This window comes from Polypterus senegalus, chromosome 1 (genome assembly GCF_016835505.1).
Source record: "Polypterus senegalus isolate Bchr_013 chromosome 1, ASM1683550v1, whole genome shotgun sequence".
NCBI lineage: Eukaryota > Metazoa > Chordata > Cladistia > Polypteriformes > Polypteridae > Polypterus > Polypterus senegalus.
Genome location: NC_053154.1, coordinates 56,236,717 through 56,254,823, shown reverse-complemented (window position 1 = coordinate 56,254,823; position 18,107 = coordinate 56,236,717). Strand labels below are relative to the sequence as shown.

The 18,107-nt window shown below is 38.9% G+C and overlaps 1 protein-coding gene across 2 annotated transcripts in view; it reads left to right on the top strand.

The window, feature by feature from the left end:
* prmt3 (protein arginine methyltransferase 3) overlaps positions 1–18,107 on the top strand; it is a 347,047-nt gene that overhangs the window by 308,683 nt on the left and 20,257 nt on the right. The window lies entirely within an intron of this gene.

Sequence of the window (18,107 nt, the reverse complement as noted above, 5' to 3'; positions counted from 1 at the left end):
TCCACATTCCATGAGACATTTGTTGTGGTGGTTTCAAATTGTTCTATCATGGTGTGGATAGGAGGAGAAATGGAGTAGGGGTTGTTCTGAAGGAACAGTATGTCAAGAGTGTTCTGGAGGTGAAAAGAGTGCCAGACAAAGTAATGATTACGAAACTGGAAATTGGAGTTGTGATGATGAATGTTGTTAGTGCATATGCCTCGCAAGTTGGGTGTGCAATAGATGAGAAAGAAGATTTTTGGAGTGAGTTGGATCAAGTGATGAACAGTGTACACAAGTGACAGAAAATGGTGATTGGAGTGGATTTCACTGGACATGTTGGTGAAGGGAACGGAGGAGACGAGGTGATGGGTAGGTATGATGTCAAGGAGAGGAATGAAGGAGAGTCAACCTGAAGAAGACTGAAGACTGCAAAGTGGTGGCAGGGGAAAGTGTAGTTAAGCAGCATAGGATGGTGGTCTATAAGATGACGTTGAAGAGGAAGAGAGTGAGGGCAGAGCCAAGGATCAAATGTTGGAAGTTGAAAAAGGAAGACTGCTAGGTTGAGTTTAGGGAGAAGATGGTAGTGAAGAATCACCATACAGTTGGGAAACTACAGCAGATGTAGTAAGGGTAACAGCAAGAAGGGTGCTTGACGTGACATCTGGACAGAAGAAAGAGGAAAAGTAAACCTGGCGGTGGAATAGGGAAGTACACAAGAGTATACAGAGGAAGAGGATGGCAAAGAAGAATTGGGATAGTCAGAAAGCTGCATAAAATAGACAAGAGTACAAGGAGATAAGGCGCAAGGTGAAGAGAGAGGTGGTGAAGGCTAAAGAAGAAAGAGGAAAAGTAAACCTGGCGGTGGAATAGGGAAGTACACAAGAGTATACAGAGGAAGAGGATGGCAAAGAAGAAGTGGGATAGTCAGAAAGCTGCAGAAAATAGACAAGAGTACAAGGAGATAAGGCGCAAGGTGAAGAGAGAGATGGTGAAGGCTAAAGAAAAAGCGTATGATAGGTTGTATGAGAGGTTGAACACTAAGGAGGGAGAAAAGGACCTGTACCAATTGGCTAGACAGAGGGAGTGAGCTGAGAAAGATGTGCAGCAGGTTAGGGTGATAAAGGATAAAGATTAAAACGTACTCACAAGCAAGGAGAGTGTGTTGAGCAGATGGAAAGAGTACTTTGAGAGGCAGATGAATAAAGAGAACGAGAGAGAGAAGAGGTTGGATGATGTGGAGATAGTGAATCAGGAAGTGCAATGGATTAGAACGGAAGAAGTGAGGACAGCTATGAAGAGGATGAAGAATGGAAAAGTCGTTTATCCAGATGACATACCTGTGGAAGCATGGAGGTGTTTAGGAGAGATGGCAGTGGAGTTTTTAACCAGATTGTTCAATGGAATCTTGGAAAGTGAGAGGATGCCTGAGGAGTGGAGAAGAAGTGTACTGGTTCTGAGATTTCAGAATAAGGGGGATGTGCAGGACTGCTGTAACTACAGGGGGATAAAATTGATGAGCCACAGCATTAAGTTATGGGGAAGAGTAGTGGAATCTAAATTAAGAAATTAGGTGATAATTAATAAGCAGTAGTATGGTTTCATGCCAAGAAAGAGCACCACAAATGCAATGTTTGTTCTGAGGGTGTTGATGGAAAAATATACAGAAGGAATTGCATTGTGTCTTTGTGGACCTGGAGAAAGCATATGACAAGGTGCCTCTTGAGCAGTTGTGGTATTTTATGAGGACGTCGGGAGTGGCAGAGAAATATGTAAGAGTTGTACAGGATATGTACGAGGGAAGTGTGACCGTAGTGAGGTCTACGGTAGGAGTGACGGATGCATTCAAGGTGGAGGTGGGATTTCATCAGGGATTGACTCTGAGCCCTTTCTTATTTGCAATGGTGATGGACAGGTTGACAGACGAGATTAGACAGGAGTCCCCGTGGACTATGATGTTTGCTGATGACATTGTGATCTGTAGCGATAGAAGGGAGCAGGTTGAGGAGACCTTGGAGAGGTGGAGATATGCTCTAGAGAGGAGAGGAATCAAGGTCAGTAGGAACAAGACAGAATAGAGGAGTAGAGTTGGAGAAGGTGGATGAGTTTAAATACTTGGGATCAACAGTACAGGGTAATGAGGATTGTGAAAGAGAGGTGAAAAGGAGAGTTCAGGCAGGGTGGAATGGGTCGAGAAGAGTGTCAAGAGTAATTTGTGACAGAGGGATAGCGGCAAGAGTAAAAGGGAAGGTCTACAGGACGGTAGTGAGACCAGATATGTTATATGTGTTGAAGACAGCAGCACTGACCAGAAAGCAGTAGACAGAGCTGGAGGTAGCAGAGTTAAAGATGCTAAGATTTGCATTGGGTGTGACAAGGATGGTAGGATTAGAAATGAGTACATTACAGGGTCAGATAAATTTTGACAGTTGGGAGACAAAGTCAGAGAGTCGAGATTGCATTGGTTTGGACATGTGCAGAGGAGAGATGCTGAGTATATTGGGAGAAGGATGCTAAGGATAGAGCTGCCAAGCAAGAGAAAAAACAGGAAGAGCCTAAACGAAGGTTTATGGATGTGGTGAGAGAGGACATGCAGGTGATGGGTGTAACACAACAAGATGCAGAGGACAGAAAGATAAGGAAGAAGATGATCCATTGTGGCAACGCCTAACGGGAGCAGCCGAAAGAAGAAGAAGAATTTAACTGGACTTCAAAGGATATTCAGCGATTTAGATAATTTCTTGTCTATATACCCTGATTTGTGTTTTTCAGACATCATTTCACAGTTGTTTTTAGTGTTAGGCCACAATACTGCTTGTTGGATCTTCCAGATATAGGGACATTTATACTATAATCAGTTGAAACCCCTTGATTTCCATTGAACTAATTATGTGAATTCTAAAACTAATTGTGGTGTGCCAGTTATGACTTAGTTGTGTCATATTAAAGTGAGTAAACACTTCACATAATCATTTTGTGTTTTATATTCATAATTAATTTAGGTCACTTTGCAGATTTCTGTTTTCTCATTGACATTAAAATATTAAAGGGTCATTTTCTCTTGATCAGTGTTTAAAGTGGCAAATTAATTCAACTGTGATTCAATGTTATATAGCAAAAAAATATGCAAACTTCCAAAAGGGTGGATACTTTTATTGTTCACAGGCTGCTTATTTTGACGCATCTTCCAGCCTGTCACAATCCACTGGACTCTGATCCCACAGAGAAGGAGTCACCACAGATTTCTTCAGAATCAATGTTCTGCCTGCGGTGGGTTGGCACCCTGCCCTGGATTGGTTCCTGCCTTGTGCCCTGTGTTGGATGGGATTGGCTCCAGCAGACCCCCGTGACCCTGTATTTGGATTCAGTGGGTTAGAAAATGGATGGATGGATGGATCAATGTTCTGTATAAGATACTGCCCATTGAGAGTCCCATATTTTACACTAGTACAGCAAATTGGTTGGATGCTTAGTTATAGTAGCTATTGAAATATTTTGCAGCTCAAATAATCTACACTGATGTGCAAGACAAAAATCCCTAGGAAGTACAAACGGTAGCACTTCCTGCTGCCATTTCCAAGAGTTGGGAACTGATTTATTGTCACTGTTTACAGTCCAGTAGACAATTTAGGATCCGGTCAGACTGCAGAAGTGTAACCTTCTGACATAACAAAAAATCTGTGTTGAATCTCCCAATGAAGTTCTCTGTTTACAAATTCCAACTGACTCTAAGAAAGAACTGCTTGTCATTGCCAAAGAGGAGTTCGCCAAGGCAGACATATTCACAGCTTTCATACAACTTATTATCACCAAATATCAGTGTATAAAATCTAGCTTGTGCATCCAAGTGACACTTTACACAGCCCACCAGTAAGTCAAGGTAAAATATTTTTTTAAATAATAAGTCATTCCCATAAAAAATGTTTACCCATAAAATATTTCAAGGGATGTCTTTGTAAAAATTTGTAGCTTTACTCTTACCTGAATAATTGTTGCAGGCTATTAAGCAGAAATCCTAAAAACTTTAAGATTTAGCTTAAACTTAAATAATAAAGGAGACGGTCCCACTATGCACTATTGTGTGGCAATTCTGACTACACTACACAGTTCCACTAATACAGTTTTATACTCTTTGTTAGAGGGTGTCACACCTGGGCTGTAAATAACACAAAGAAGATTTTGACTCACAGTTAAAGTCATCAAGCTCCTTTACACATGCTTATGAGTCCACCTATTGAGAAATTATAAAAAATATTTTGTGTGACCAAACAAAACAAATTAGCTTTTAAACTGAATCATGGGGACCAAGAGAGCTGTAGTCTTTGGAACAATGCACATATGTTAGGACTAACTGAAGATACATATAAAAAAGACTTTATCTCTTTTTAATATAAAATTTGTCCAAAATGATTTCCTTTGAACATCAGCTTCTCAGTAGATAAATAAAAGATGTACAGCCCTGTCTTTGTCTGATTTCTAACATATGCTGACAGACAGTACATGTTGGGTGAGGCCCACAAGATGGTACTGATTTTTCTCATTTCTAAGATCAGGTTGTGTGTGAGCTACCTGGGGACCCTGCATCTGATATGCTTTACAAAAAGTTGCATTCATGGTGCCAAGTGACTTTGGTAACGTCACGTCTCTGCGCATCTATTGTAGCTCCGAGAAGTAGATGTGGGTGGGATAGAATGATGAATCTTCAGGTTTGTTTGTGTTTGTTTCTCTGACTTTTTTCTACTAGTGGATTTCTGTGTTTATCTAATGGACATTGCAGTGCTACAAGTTGTTGTGGTGGTGGTGTTGCTCCATTGCTGCTTGTCTGCTTCTTCAGTTTCTAATTACATAATACATACTCATCCTGTTTGTGGTTAATCTCTTTTGTCAAAGTTCTGGACCCGAATTCTCCTACTTGCCATTCATGCTGTTTTAAACTTTCCCAGCTCCACGCAGTTAATGTTTTATTAATGTAGGAATTGTTTTTCTGTATGGGTTACTTTTGCTGCAGTGAAAACACATAATGTTGATGTATTAACACCATCTAAAAATTTTAATTGTGAAATCTAAACACCAGAACCATTGTTGAACCATTGGTGAAAGTCGAGGAATATTTGGATTAAAGTCATGTTCCATGAAGGATCCTCTCTAAAAGGCTGCAAATGGATGTCTTCAAGACGTTTTCACTTTGTTTTCTGCTTTAAAATGGTAAATTTGTCTATTTTCTGGATTGAAAATAAAGAATGTGCTTATTAGATAAGAACTGTGAATTTAAAATACTGAGCATTAGCAATGAATTCAGTGCACTCCTGGTAAAACAGGAGTTTTACATCCACTATACCAGAACCTTTGATTTATTAGTTCCAAGTTAATCCAGCATTAAAAGCTGCTTTTCATTGATGTTTAAGAGTCTCCACTACCTGTTTTGAGGAGCATTTTGGTGTTTTTGGGCTAGCATTAGACTCAAGGAAAAATAATGAACATAGTGAACATGTGCCCCCTGTAAAATACACAACTTATCCAGAAAGTCTGGTATATTGGCCAAGGCACTGGCCTTTAAACCTTAATGTTTCTGATTCATGTCCTGTTTTTGTTCTGCCAAGTCTATAATATGTATGTAGGGATCCAGGCAATACTTTCCATTCTTCCCTGTCATGTTTAATTAATTATTTGAGCCTCTGCCTGCATATCAGACTCACTTATCCAATACTGATTTATAATACTTAATTATAAAATTAACTGTCTGAAATATCCCCTGCTGCTTTACTGGTCTATTTTTCTGCTTGGGGTTTTATAACAGGCAAGGCTTCAGGCCTATCATGGAGTAATAAGCCTATTTCTTTCTCAGCTTTGTCTTACCAAAACTGAAGTGACAGTCGTTTTCTTTATAAATTGTAATAAACAACCTCCACCCCACCCTGAGTACTTGTTGGAGGTCCAATCTTTGCTATCAAGATTATTTTAAATGAACAGAGACTTAGCTGAAAAAGTGCACATGTTTTACTTGTGCATTTCGAATAAAATGCCCCATCAGAATCGGCATCTACTAAATTATCATTTGCTATCCTCCATAAATCAAACAACATATACAGTGAGATGCAAAAGTTTGGGCAACCTTGTTAATAGTCATTATTTTCCTGTATAAATCGTTGGTTGTTACGATAAAAAATGTCAGTTAAATATATCATATAGGAGACACACACAGTGATATTTGAGAAGTGAAATGAAGTTTATTGGATTTACAGTAATCCCTCGCTATATCGCGCTTCGACTTTCACGGCTTCACTCTATCGCGGATTTTAAATGTAAGCACATCTAAATATATATCACGGATTTTTCGCTGGTTCGCCGTTTTCTGTGGACAATGGGTCTTTTAATTTAGGTTACACGCTTCCTCAGTTTGATTGCCCAGTTGATTTCATACAAGGGACGCTATTGGCGGATGGCTTAGAAGCTACCCAATCAGAGCATGTATTACATATTAACTAAAACTCCTCAATGCTATAAGATATGCTTCAGCGTGGCTTGTTTTGTTTGCTTCTCTCTGTCTCTCTCACTCTCTCTGCCTGATGGAGGGGGTGTGAGCAGAGGGGGCTGTTTACACAGTGGTTGTTTGCCTAGAAGATAGGGCGCTCCTCTACAAAATGCCGCTTTATCGCGGTGCTTCTGTATACTTAAAAGCACATATTGATTTTTTGATTGTTTGCTTTTCTTAGCGAGCGCTCTCTGACATTATCTGCTCTTCACGGTGCTCCTTTGAAGATAAGATATGTTTGCATTCTTTTAATTGTGAGAAAGAACTGCCATCTCTGTCTTGTAATGAAGCACAGTTTAAACGTTTGACTAAAGGGTGTTATTTCATGTCTAGAGGGCTCTAATAATGTTAACAGTGTGGGAGAGTTTATAAGGGCTTAAAATATATAAAAATAACCATACAAACATATGGTTTCTACTTCGCGGATTTTCACCTATCGCGACGGGGGGTCTGGAACGCAACCCCCGCGATCGAGGAGGGATTACTGTATTTAGAAGGTCGTAAACAGGTTTTCTATGCTCTAACTGCGAAAATATTGATTTATAAATAAAGAATCCTACTTCGCGGAAATTCATTTATCGCGGCAGAGTCTGGAACGGATTAACCGCGATAAACGAGGGTTGACTGTACAAAAAGTGTGCAATAATTGTTCAAACAAAATCAGGCAGGTGCATAAATTTGGGCACCGTTGTCATTTTATTGATTCCAAAACTTTTAGAACTAATTATTGGAACTCAAATTGGCTTGGTAAGCTCAGTGACCCCTGACCTACATACACAGGTGAATCCTATAATGAGAAAGAGTATTTAAGGGGGTCAATTGTAAGTTTCCCTCCTCCTTTAATTTTCTCTGAAGAGTAGCAACATGGGGGTCACAAAACAACTCTCAAATGACCTGAAGACAAAGATTGTTCACCATCATGGTTTAGGGAAGGATACAGAAAGCTGTCCCAGAGATTTAAGCTGTCTGTTTCCACAGTTAGGAACATATTGAGGAAATGGAAGACCACAGGCTCAGTTCAAGTTAAGGCTCGAAGTGGCAGACCAAGAAAGATTTTGGATAGACGGAAGCGACGAATGGTGAGAACAGTCAGAGTCAACCCACAGACCAGCAAAAAGGCCTACAACATCATCTTGCAGCAGATGGAGTCACTGTGCATCGTTCAACCATTCGGCGCACTTTACACAAGGAGATGCTGTATGCGAGAGTGATGCAGAGGAAGCCTTTTCTCTGCCCCCAGTACAGAGCCGCTTGAGGTATGCTCAAGCACATTTCGACAAGCCAGCTTCATTTTGGAATAAGGTGCTGTGGACTGATGAAACTAAAATTGAGTTATTTGGGCATAACAAGGGGCGTTATGCATGGAGGAAAAAGAACACAGCATTCCAAGAAAACACCTGCTACCTACAGTAAAATATGGTGGTGGTTCCATGATGCTGTTGGGCTGTGTGGCCAGTGCAGGGACTGGGAATCTTGTCAAAGTTGATGGACGCATGGATTCCACTCAGTATCAGCAGATTCTGGAGACCAATGTCCAGGAATCAGTGACAAAGCTGAAGCTGCGCCTGGGCTGGATCCTTCAACAAGATAACGACCCGAAACACTACTCAAAATCCACTAAGGCATTCATGCAGAGGAACAAGTACAATATTCTGGAATGGCCATCTCAGTCCCCAGACCTGAATATAATTGAAAATCTGTGGTGTGAGTTAAAGAGAGCTGTCCATGCTCGGAAGCCATCAATCCTGAATGAACTAGAAATGTTTTGTAAAGAGGAATGGTCCAAAATACCTTCAACCACAATCCAGACTCTCATTGGAACCTACAGGAAGCGTTTAGAGGCTGTAATTTCTGCAAAAGGCGGATCTACTAAATATTGATTTCATTTCTTTTTTGTGGTGCCCAAATTTATGCACCTGCCTGATTTTGTTTGAACAATTATTGCACACTTTCTGTAAATCCAATAAACTTCATTTCACTTCTCAAATATCACTGTGTGTGTCTCCTATATGATATATTTAACTGACATTTTTTATCGTAGCAACCAACGATTTATACAGGAAAATAATGACTATTAACAAGGTTGCCCAAACTTTTGCATCCCACTGTACAAAACATCCTGAAACTCGAGACATGGAGGCACTCTCTGCTTTCAAAATATTTTGTAATAGTAAAATGATGTTAGTTTCCCCCAGATTATATTCACCTATTATATAATTACACATTACTGGTTGTCAAGAACCTTACAGATTTTCCTCAATGGCTACAGCCTGTTTTCTCCATGCTTGGCAGCCAGTTTGGCAATTCCAGCATTTAATCATTCTAAATATTCAGATTTGTTTTGACATTGTGTTAATTTTTTATCTGTTGTTCTCTATACTCCTTGGCAAGTTCCTTTTCCAGTCTGTACTGTTTGCTGCAAAAGAGTAGAAAAAAACTCTCCTTCAAAAAAAATTCTCTTCAAAATGGGATCTCTCCACATTCCCACACTCCTCTGTTTAGACACTATTTTTTGGGATCCTTAATTATCAGTTCACAATTTAAAATGTCTATAGGTGTTAAGTTGCCCTGTTACCATAAACTGCATACTCTATAATGGGTCTGAAATTTTCTGCCATTCCATTCATGTATATATAGTGGTATGTGGTATAGCAGATCCACTGCTCAGAAAAGGTTGCCAGTTTTTAATAAATAAATAACTGAATAGCCAGTTCTATCTCCATTGGTGTGTGTGCTCGCACAGCTACGGGAGGTTAGTGAAGTAATTAAGGCGAGATGCAGCTGCACATCAGGGTACAGTCTGTCTCAGTCGCTTCATTGGCTTTAAGCAGTTTGAAATTGTGGTGCTGCGCCCACAGAAGCAGATAAAAAAGGGAGCCGGCACACTAAGATGGGGTGATAAAATGAAACTCAAGTGAGAGACAGAGGTTAAATGGAGAGAAGACAGAGATGTGGAGAGAAGTAGAGCACCTTTGATGCAGGGAGCGAGAGGCAGGTGGTCAGGAGTGAGCTTCATGGATACCAGGGAGCAGGAATGGCCCAATGGATGGCATTTTGTACAAGGGCCAAGTGTGAGCGGTGGGAGAAGGCATGTTTTGGCCAGCATCTCCTCCTCCTGTGAGTTCTGAACAGGACAAGGAGAGGAGGCACTAGGTGTAAAAGGGTTTTGGCGCTCAAAGTTTTGTGGATAATGTCTGGTTTTAACCTCTGATTTTAATGGATTATTTATTTATTGAACATTTTTAACATTTCACTTCTTGAATGCTGTTTTATTGTTGGGTTTTAACAAAAGCACTGGAGTATTTTTTATGCACTTACCTCTTGCTTTGTGTGTTGTATCCTCATCCACTGGCTTATTCCTTGTGTACATTATCAGTGGTGGCAGGTTCAAGAGGCTCCCAGGATGCAACCAGTAGCAAGGAGCCAACCCATATTGTATTGTTCTCAATTTTTGGATTTAATTGTGTTCTGCCATTGGCTCTCACACACACACCAAGCCTTCTCAGTTCGGATTTTTGCACTGTGATAACTAACTCCAGGCATGAACCTGAAACCTCTGGATTCTAACGGCCCTCTCTTTGTCAGCTTCAGCTAAAGGAGTAACACCCTTATCTTTAGGCACAAGGGCAGGCAGTAAGTGTACCAGAGTGGAGTGCTTCCCGGTGATGTCAGCTCAACATTTTCTCTCCCTACCCTGATTCTACTGCACCACTCCACACCAACACCATAAATTGTCTGGGCACTTTTTTTGATGTGTTAGTCTGAAGTCCCTCTGTCTCTCTCTGAGCAATTGCCTTCACAAGAATGGCTAGGTTTGAGTCAATATTTTTTGGTCTCACTCTGACCAAAATAATGCATGAAAAGTTATTTCTGACATTCGCCTTCTTCTCTTCAAAGTTATTTAGGATTGTTGCTCTAAATATTCCTGTATCATTCCGTCTTGTGTCGCTTCAGTTTTTCTTTCTTTTTTATTTTATCAAGTTTAATTAAAAGCAAATAACAATCCATACGATCAAATCAAACTTAACAAAACCAAATTCAACCCCCACTTAAAACATAAGAGAGACAGCCAATAAAGCAAATCTTTGAAGCAGCAAAGAAGGAAGAGTATCATTTTCCCCAATACAGAAATGTTATTTATTAGATCCTGCCAAATTTTTTAAAAGTTTAGAACAGATCCACTGAGTGAGAATTAGATTTTTTCCCATTTCAGATGGTATAGGACGTCAGTTACCCACGACTTTACACTAGAATCCTTGAAGCCTACGGAAATATTTGTAATGACTGGCCACCGTAAATTCCCTTTGCACCTCGTCATCAGTGTCTTTGTTTTGCAAATGTGTCAATCACCGCAAGCAGGAAGCAGTCCCTATCCTATCCCCTGCAGAGACAGCTGAAGTCAAATCAGATGCAAAATTCTCAGAGTCTGCCCGGGAGTTAGGTGTCTGGAATTGTATAGGGTAAATAATATATTGTTATTTGGAATACGTACATTTCAAGTGTGTTCTGTGTCTACAATGATCTGTGCAAATGTAGAATGACAGAAAATACAAGGCAAGAAATGTTGAACACATAACAAAAACACAAACTTTTTTCATGTTATAGTAATACTGACAAAATGCTGATGTGAAGTGTATAATGTATGACGTCCAAATATCAAATAAACACTTTCACAAACGGTATAACAAAATAAGTACACTTTTATTCAAGAATATACAGTAACTGAAGAAAAACAAATTATTCTACTTACATGTTACTGTCAATGTGTAAAAATAGAGGCCCAAATATCAATCCATACAAAGTAGACATGTTTGTTTGGCTGGTGCAGAGATAAGAATTGCTGTCTCATAATCAAGAGGTTGCATGTTCGATCCCTGGTCTTCAACACATTTATCTTTTTGAGTGGTGAGCTGCTATGATTATTACTATTATATAATAAAAATATATGTTTGATCTAACTATGTAACTACCCTGCGTAAAAGTTAACGTTTTTTTAATTCAGTTTTATTCTCTCAGTACGTTCATGTGGTACAGTTGTGCTTGAAAGTTTGTAAACCCTTTAGAATTTTCTATATTTCTGCATTAATATGACCTAAAACATCATCAGATTTTCACTCAAGTCCTAAAAGTAGATAAAGAGAAACCAGTTAAACAAATAAGACAAAAATATTATACTTGGTCATTTATTTATTGAGGAAAATGATCGAATCTATACTAATAAAAAGCAAAGCCCTCACTGACTGACTGACTGACTGACTCACTCACTCACTCACTCACTCACTCACTCATCACTAATTCTCCCGTTCCCGTGTGGGTAGAAGGCTGAAATTTGGCAGGCTCATTCCTTACAGCTTATTTACAAAAGTTGGGCAGGTTTCATTTCGAAATTCTACGCGTAATGGTCATAACTGGAAGCTATTTTTCTCCATATAATGTAATGGAGTTGAGCTGGATGGCTGTGGGGGGCGGAGTTTCGTGTGACATCATCACGCCTCCTACGTAAGTACGTAGAGAACAAGGAAGACCTCCAAACAGCGCTGAACAAAAAACGCCATTTCACAATTGAGAAGGCAGAAAAAGATTATGAAGCAAGTGATGCATACAAGCGTATTCATAAATACAAGCATATTCATAAGTACAGCTACTGCGGAAACAAAGCACGGCGTGAACCGTAAGTATATATTAAGTTTATAGACACACTCCCACTGCCGTTTCTCATGCCTACGGCAAATGACGGTATTCGAGATACAAGTTTACTGAGAAGACACGAGGTATAAACGAGACTTTGGATCACTTTGTAACGGAGTTAAAATTGCTGTAACAAGAAACTAAACAAAACGTTAATGTTTTACTTTTAATAACTTATAGACTACATTTTATTTTTTTCCCTTGCACTCAGTCAGCGAGGCCAATGCATATTCATAAGTGCAGCTACTGCGGAAACAAAGAACGGCGCGAACCATAAGTTTACATTAAGTTTATAGACACACTCCCGCTGCCGTTTGTCATGCCTACGACGAATGACGATATTCGTGACATACAAGTTTACTGAGAAGACACAAGGTATAAACGAGACTTTGGATCACTTTGTAATGGAGTTAAAATTGCTGTAGCAAGAAACTTTTAAGTGCCGGGTCTTAGCTAACATTAAATAAACACATCCTCCAAATACGAACCTGATTGCAAGAAATAATGATGATCAAATCCTTGATGACAGCAACACTCACAAAACAATTACTGTATATTGACAATCATGTTACGTTATTTTTAAAATGTTCCCTTTTCTTTTTCATAACTTCTTTAACACACTAATTCTCCGCTGCGAAACGCTGGTATATATATACTGTGTATATACAGTATATATATATATATATATCCCAATCTACATACTCTCAAATAGACAAGCCACACGCCGTGGTGCAATGGTAGAAGCTTCGCCTCTAGTGCCGACATCCGAGGTTCGATTCCTGAGAGGGGATGCACTGAGTATGTACGCGCGCTTCCCGATTCATTTTACCCTCTCATCCCCTTGGTTTGAGATGTATGAAAAAATATGCGGTTAACGCAGAATCATGTTACGTTATTTTTAAAATGTTTCCTTTTCTTAGCACAAGCACAGCTGAGTACAGCCGATGCATGTACTCCATAACACGTTAAAAAAAATAACGCATTTAATCACACTTTCAATTCCAAGCAAAGGGGAACTTTTGTCAATGCATGATTTCCTGGTACATCGACAGTACCGTCGCTCCCTATACGCAGAGTACGCAGTCTGCGTAGGGCACCAACTTCCAGGGGGGCACCATCCCAGCTGCTCAAAAAAATCGTTTTTATATATTATAATAATAAATTTATATTAATAATATACATATACAAATAAACAAAAATATAAACGTATATATTGCATTTTACGGTGAACGCAGAGTAGGCTAAGCACACATGATGATGCGCACGCCCTCACCTCTGTTACGGCTGCCTATTTGGCCAAAAATGATAATAATTGAACAATATGCCTGCTCCTGGAAAGAGACATCAACAGTCCGGCACCGAAACGAAAGAAAAAAAAAGCCCAAGATGAAGCCCGTGCATGTACCCAAATCTCTGGATTGCTCTGCACATAGCAGTGACGCTCCCTGTAACTGTTGCCTCTGCTGAGCGAAGTTTTTCTAAAATGAAGCTTATCAAAATGTACTTGCGCTCATCTATGTCACAAGAGCGCAGGAGTGGTCTGGCAATTGTCAGCATCAACTCTGAATTAGCAAAGGCTTTATCATATGAAGAGCTCATTTACGACTTTGCCTCAAGAAAAAGCAGAAGTGTGCCTTTATAAATTTTGAACTTTGGAAAGCTCCAGCAGATGACAGTGTTGATTTTATTTCAGTTTATTATTGTTTATTTTATTTATTATAAATGTTTTATTTAAAGTGTAATTTTAGTTTGTATTTTTTGATGTAGAGCTACAATTGTAATTTATAAATGATACAATTTATTTATTTACTTTTATTTGAATAAAGTTCTATTGTGGCCCCTATAGTAGTAGTTTTTTTTTTATTTTATTTTTACTTCCGTAATATTTGGTGGAGGGGGCACAAAAGTAAATTTCTGCTTAGGGCACCCATTTGGCCAGCAGCGGCCCTGTACATCGATTACATTGATGCACACATCAGAGCTACAAAAATGTTAGAGTCGGAAAAAAGCGCGTTCCTACGACTGATCGGAGGAAAATTTTATTTCAAAAGACTACCCGACGGAAGCCTTGATAAAAGCATGGTTTTCTGCACACTGAAAAGCAAGCAAAATTAGATGCATTACAGAAAGCGGACTTTGTGGCTCTTACTGGGGATCATTGGACTTCCGTGACCGTTAGTAATTCTAATTACATCTAATTACAAAATGTTCAGTGATCACACTGTTTTAGCCTAATGTACAAAATAATTTTGGCTAAGGTTACTCAGAGTTTAAAGATGAAGCTGGTCAAATTACCTTTTATGTTTCTGATTTATTTTTTTAAGAAGAAAAACTGCACTTTATGTTGAAATTTTGGTTATTATTATTTAAAGACAATACCATTCTGAAAATGTACTTAAAGTGCTTAATTTATTTTTAAGTCTGCTAAATTTTAGCCAGGGATGATATTTTTGTTTCTGTTTTGAATTGAAATGCAGTTTAAAGGCAATTTTTTTTCAGAAATTAAAAGAGCTTGAGTTTACAATATTCATGTCCATGTCTATTATTTGATTCTGTCGCCCACTAAAACCCTTTTAAATTAAAAAAACATTTGCGATTTGGGGCAAATTTTCATGTGTGATTACATACGATTAATCAAGATTAATTATTACACAGCCTCTAATTAATTAGATTAATTTTTTTAATCGAGTCCCCCCCTAATATATATATATATATATATATGTAGATATATATATATGTAGATTTGTATATATATATGTGTATATACAGTATATATGTAGATATGTATATATATGTGTGTGTGTATATATATGTATATATATATATATGTGTATATATGTATATATATATATATGTCTATATGTGTATTATATATATATACAGTATATATATATATATATACCAGCAACACTCATGACAATGACAACACAATTACATTGTCAATCATGTTAGGTTATTATTAAAATGTTTCCTTTTCATTGCTTCTTTAACACACTACTTCTCCACTGCGAAGCGCGGGTATTTTGCTAGTATTACATATTTGTGAGTGGCAAAAGTATCAAAGTCTGCTCTTCACAACACATGTTTGTGGAAGTGTATCATGGCACAAACAAAAGAGATTTCTGAGGACCTCAGAAAAAGAGTTGTTGATGCTCATCAGGCTGGAAAAAGTTACAAAACCATCTCTAAAGAGTTTGGACTCCACCAATCCACAGTCAGACAGATTGTGTATAATTGGAGTAAATTCAAGACCATTGTCACCCTCCCCAGTAGTGGTCGACTAACAAAGATCACTCCAAGAGCAAGGCGTGTAATAGTCGGCAAGGTCACAAAGGAACCCAGGGTAACTTCTAAGCAACTGAAGGCCCCTCTCACATTAGCTAATGTTCATGTTCATGAGTCCACCCATCAGGAGAAGACTGAATAACAATGGTGTGCATGGCAGGGTTGCAAGGAGAAAGCCATTGCTCTCCAAAAAAAACATTGCTGCTCATCTGCAGTTTGCTAAAGATCACGTGGACAAACCAGAAGGCTATTGGAAGAATGTTTTGTCGACGGATGAGACCAAAATAGAACTTTTTGGTTTAAATGAAAAGTGTTATGTTTGGAGAAAGGAAAACACTGCATTCCAGCATAAGAACCTTATCGAATCTGTGAAACGTGGTGGTAATTCCATGGTTTGGGACTATTTTGCTGTATCGGGGCCAGGACGGCTTGCAGTCATTGATGGAATAATGAATTCTGAATTATATCAGAGAATTCTAAGGGAAAATGTCAGGTCATCTGTCCATGAACTCATTCTCAAAAGAAGGTGGGTCATGCAGCAAGACAACGACCCTAAGCACACAAGTTGTTCTACCAAAGAATGGTTAACGAAGAATAAAGTTAATGTTTTGGAATGGCCAAGTCAAAGTCCTGACCTTAATGCAATCGAATTGTTGTGGAAGGACCTGAAGCAAGCAGTTAATGTGAGGAAACCCACCAACATCCCAGAGTTGAAGCTGTTTTGTACGGAGGAATGGGCTAAAATTCCTGCAAGCCAGTGTGCAGGAATGATCAAAAGTTACCGGAAATGTTTAGTTGCAGTTATTGTTGCAAAGGGGGTCACACCAGATACTGAAATCAAAGGTTCACATACTTTTGCCACTCACAAATATGTAATATTCGATCATTTTCCTTAATAAATAAATGACCAAGTATAATATTTTTGTCTCATTTGTTTAACTGGTTTCTCTTTATCTACTTTTAGGACTCGAGTGAAAATCTGATGATGTTTTAAGTCATATTTATGCAGAAATATAGAATATTCTAAAGGGTTCACAAACTTTCAAGCACAATTGTAGAACAAACTTGCCTCTCCCTCTCTGAGTTGATGGCATTTATCTCCATTCTTTTCACAAAAGCAGCAATGACCACAGTTGGTGCTGCGGTTGATGTCTGGTCAGAACTATTTGTTGTACTGGCAATTAAAGATACAGTGCCCCGTGACCGCTATCAGATGCGGCATTAGTGTTTTGACAAACAAGACACTTGTGCAGAACATGTGATTAATGATGGATTTTCTGCGATCTGGAATGTCTGGCAACGTTTTTTTGAAAACTGTGTTTTGAGTTACAACCCAGGGCAACATATTACTGTTGATGAGCAACTGTTTCCAATAAAGGCCCTTTGTCCTATCTTGCAATACGTCTCAACCAGGCCTGACAAATGTCACATAAAGTTTTGGATTGTAGCAGATTTGGAGACAAAGTACATGTACAAAGCCTTTCCTTATTTAGGAAAAGATCCCAGTCGTCCCACAGACTTTGCGAGACTGTGGTCATAAAGCTTATGGAGCCATTTCAGAACAAAGGTAGAACCGTAACAACAGACAACTTCTTCACTTCACTTTTGCTGGCTAATAGACTGCTACACCATAACATATCTCTGCTTGGCAGCATAAAAGAAGTGTGATGGGCACTTCCACCTGCAGCTAAAGTCACTTCAGTATGCAAGCAATTAGCCATGCTAGTGTTTAGATCTGGCAATGCCATGCTCATGTGGTATGTGCCGAAAAGGATGTCTGTCTGCATTATTAGTACCATGCACCATAACGTGGAGATTGGGCAAGATTGGGGGAAAGAAAAAATGTTCAATTGACAACTCATGTTCAAATGACATAGCGTTTTCAAACAATATTTTCATGCATGGATGTGTATGTGCATGCACAAGAGAAAGAAGAGACAGATTTGATGTCATTCAAGTGGTTACTGGAATATAAAATAATCATTTTCACAAAGGTATAATGAAACGTGTGCTTTTGTTCAAGAATCAACTGAACAAAAAAATGTAAGTCACAACAAGATAGCAAGTAGACATGATTTACCTGCGTTTTTGTGTCTGCTTGTATCCCTTCAGCGATATCTTTCACAAGTAACAACTATGTACACCTTGTGTTACAGACTCAAATCAAATGTATGTTTTTATTATGTAATAGTAATAATAACAATTGCAGACACCTAGCTCCCAGATAAAGAGACTTCAGCTCTGAGAATTTTGTCTGACTTCAGCTGCCTCAGTGGGGGATGGGATAGCAGGCTGCTTGCTGCTTATGCTGATTGACACATTTGCAAAACAGTGATGCTAATGATGAGGTGAGAGGGAATTTAAGGTGGCCCGGCATTACAAATATTTTCATAGGCTTCAAGGATTCTAGTGTTAAAAGTGGTGGGTTGAGATAAAGTCAACTTTGATTTGTTTGTCCTTTTCCATTTTAAGCCCTTATGGTAGTACACCAAACACAGCTGTTAATGGATTAGAAGTGATTGTGATACCAATTCTATGTGAGAGCCAACAATGTTTTTTGCTGCATGCCCAAACCATGTGGCCCAGTGATGCTGGAACTAGAAGGCAATGTTCACAGGGTAAA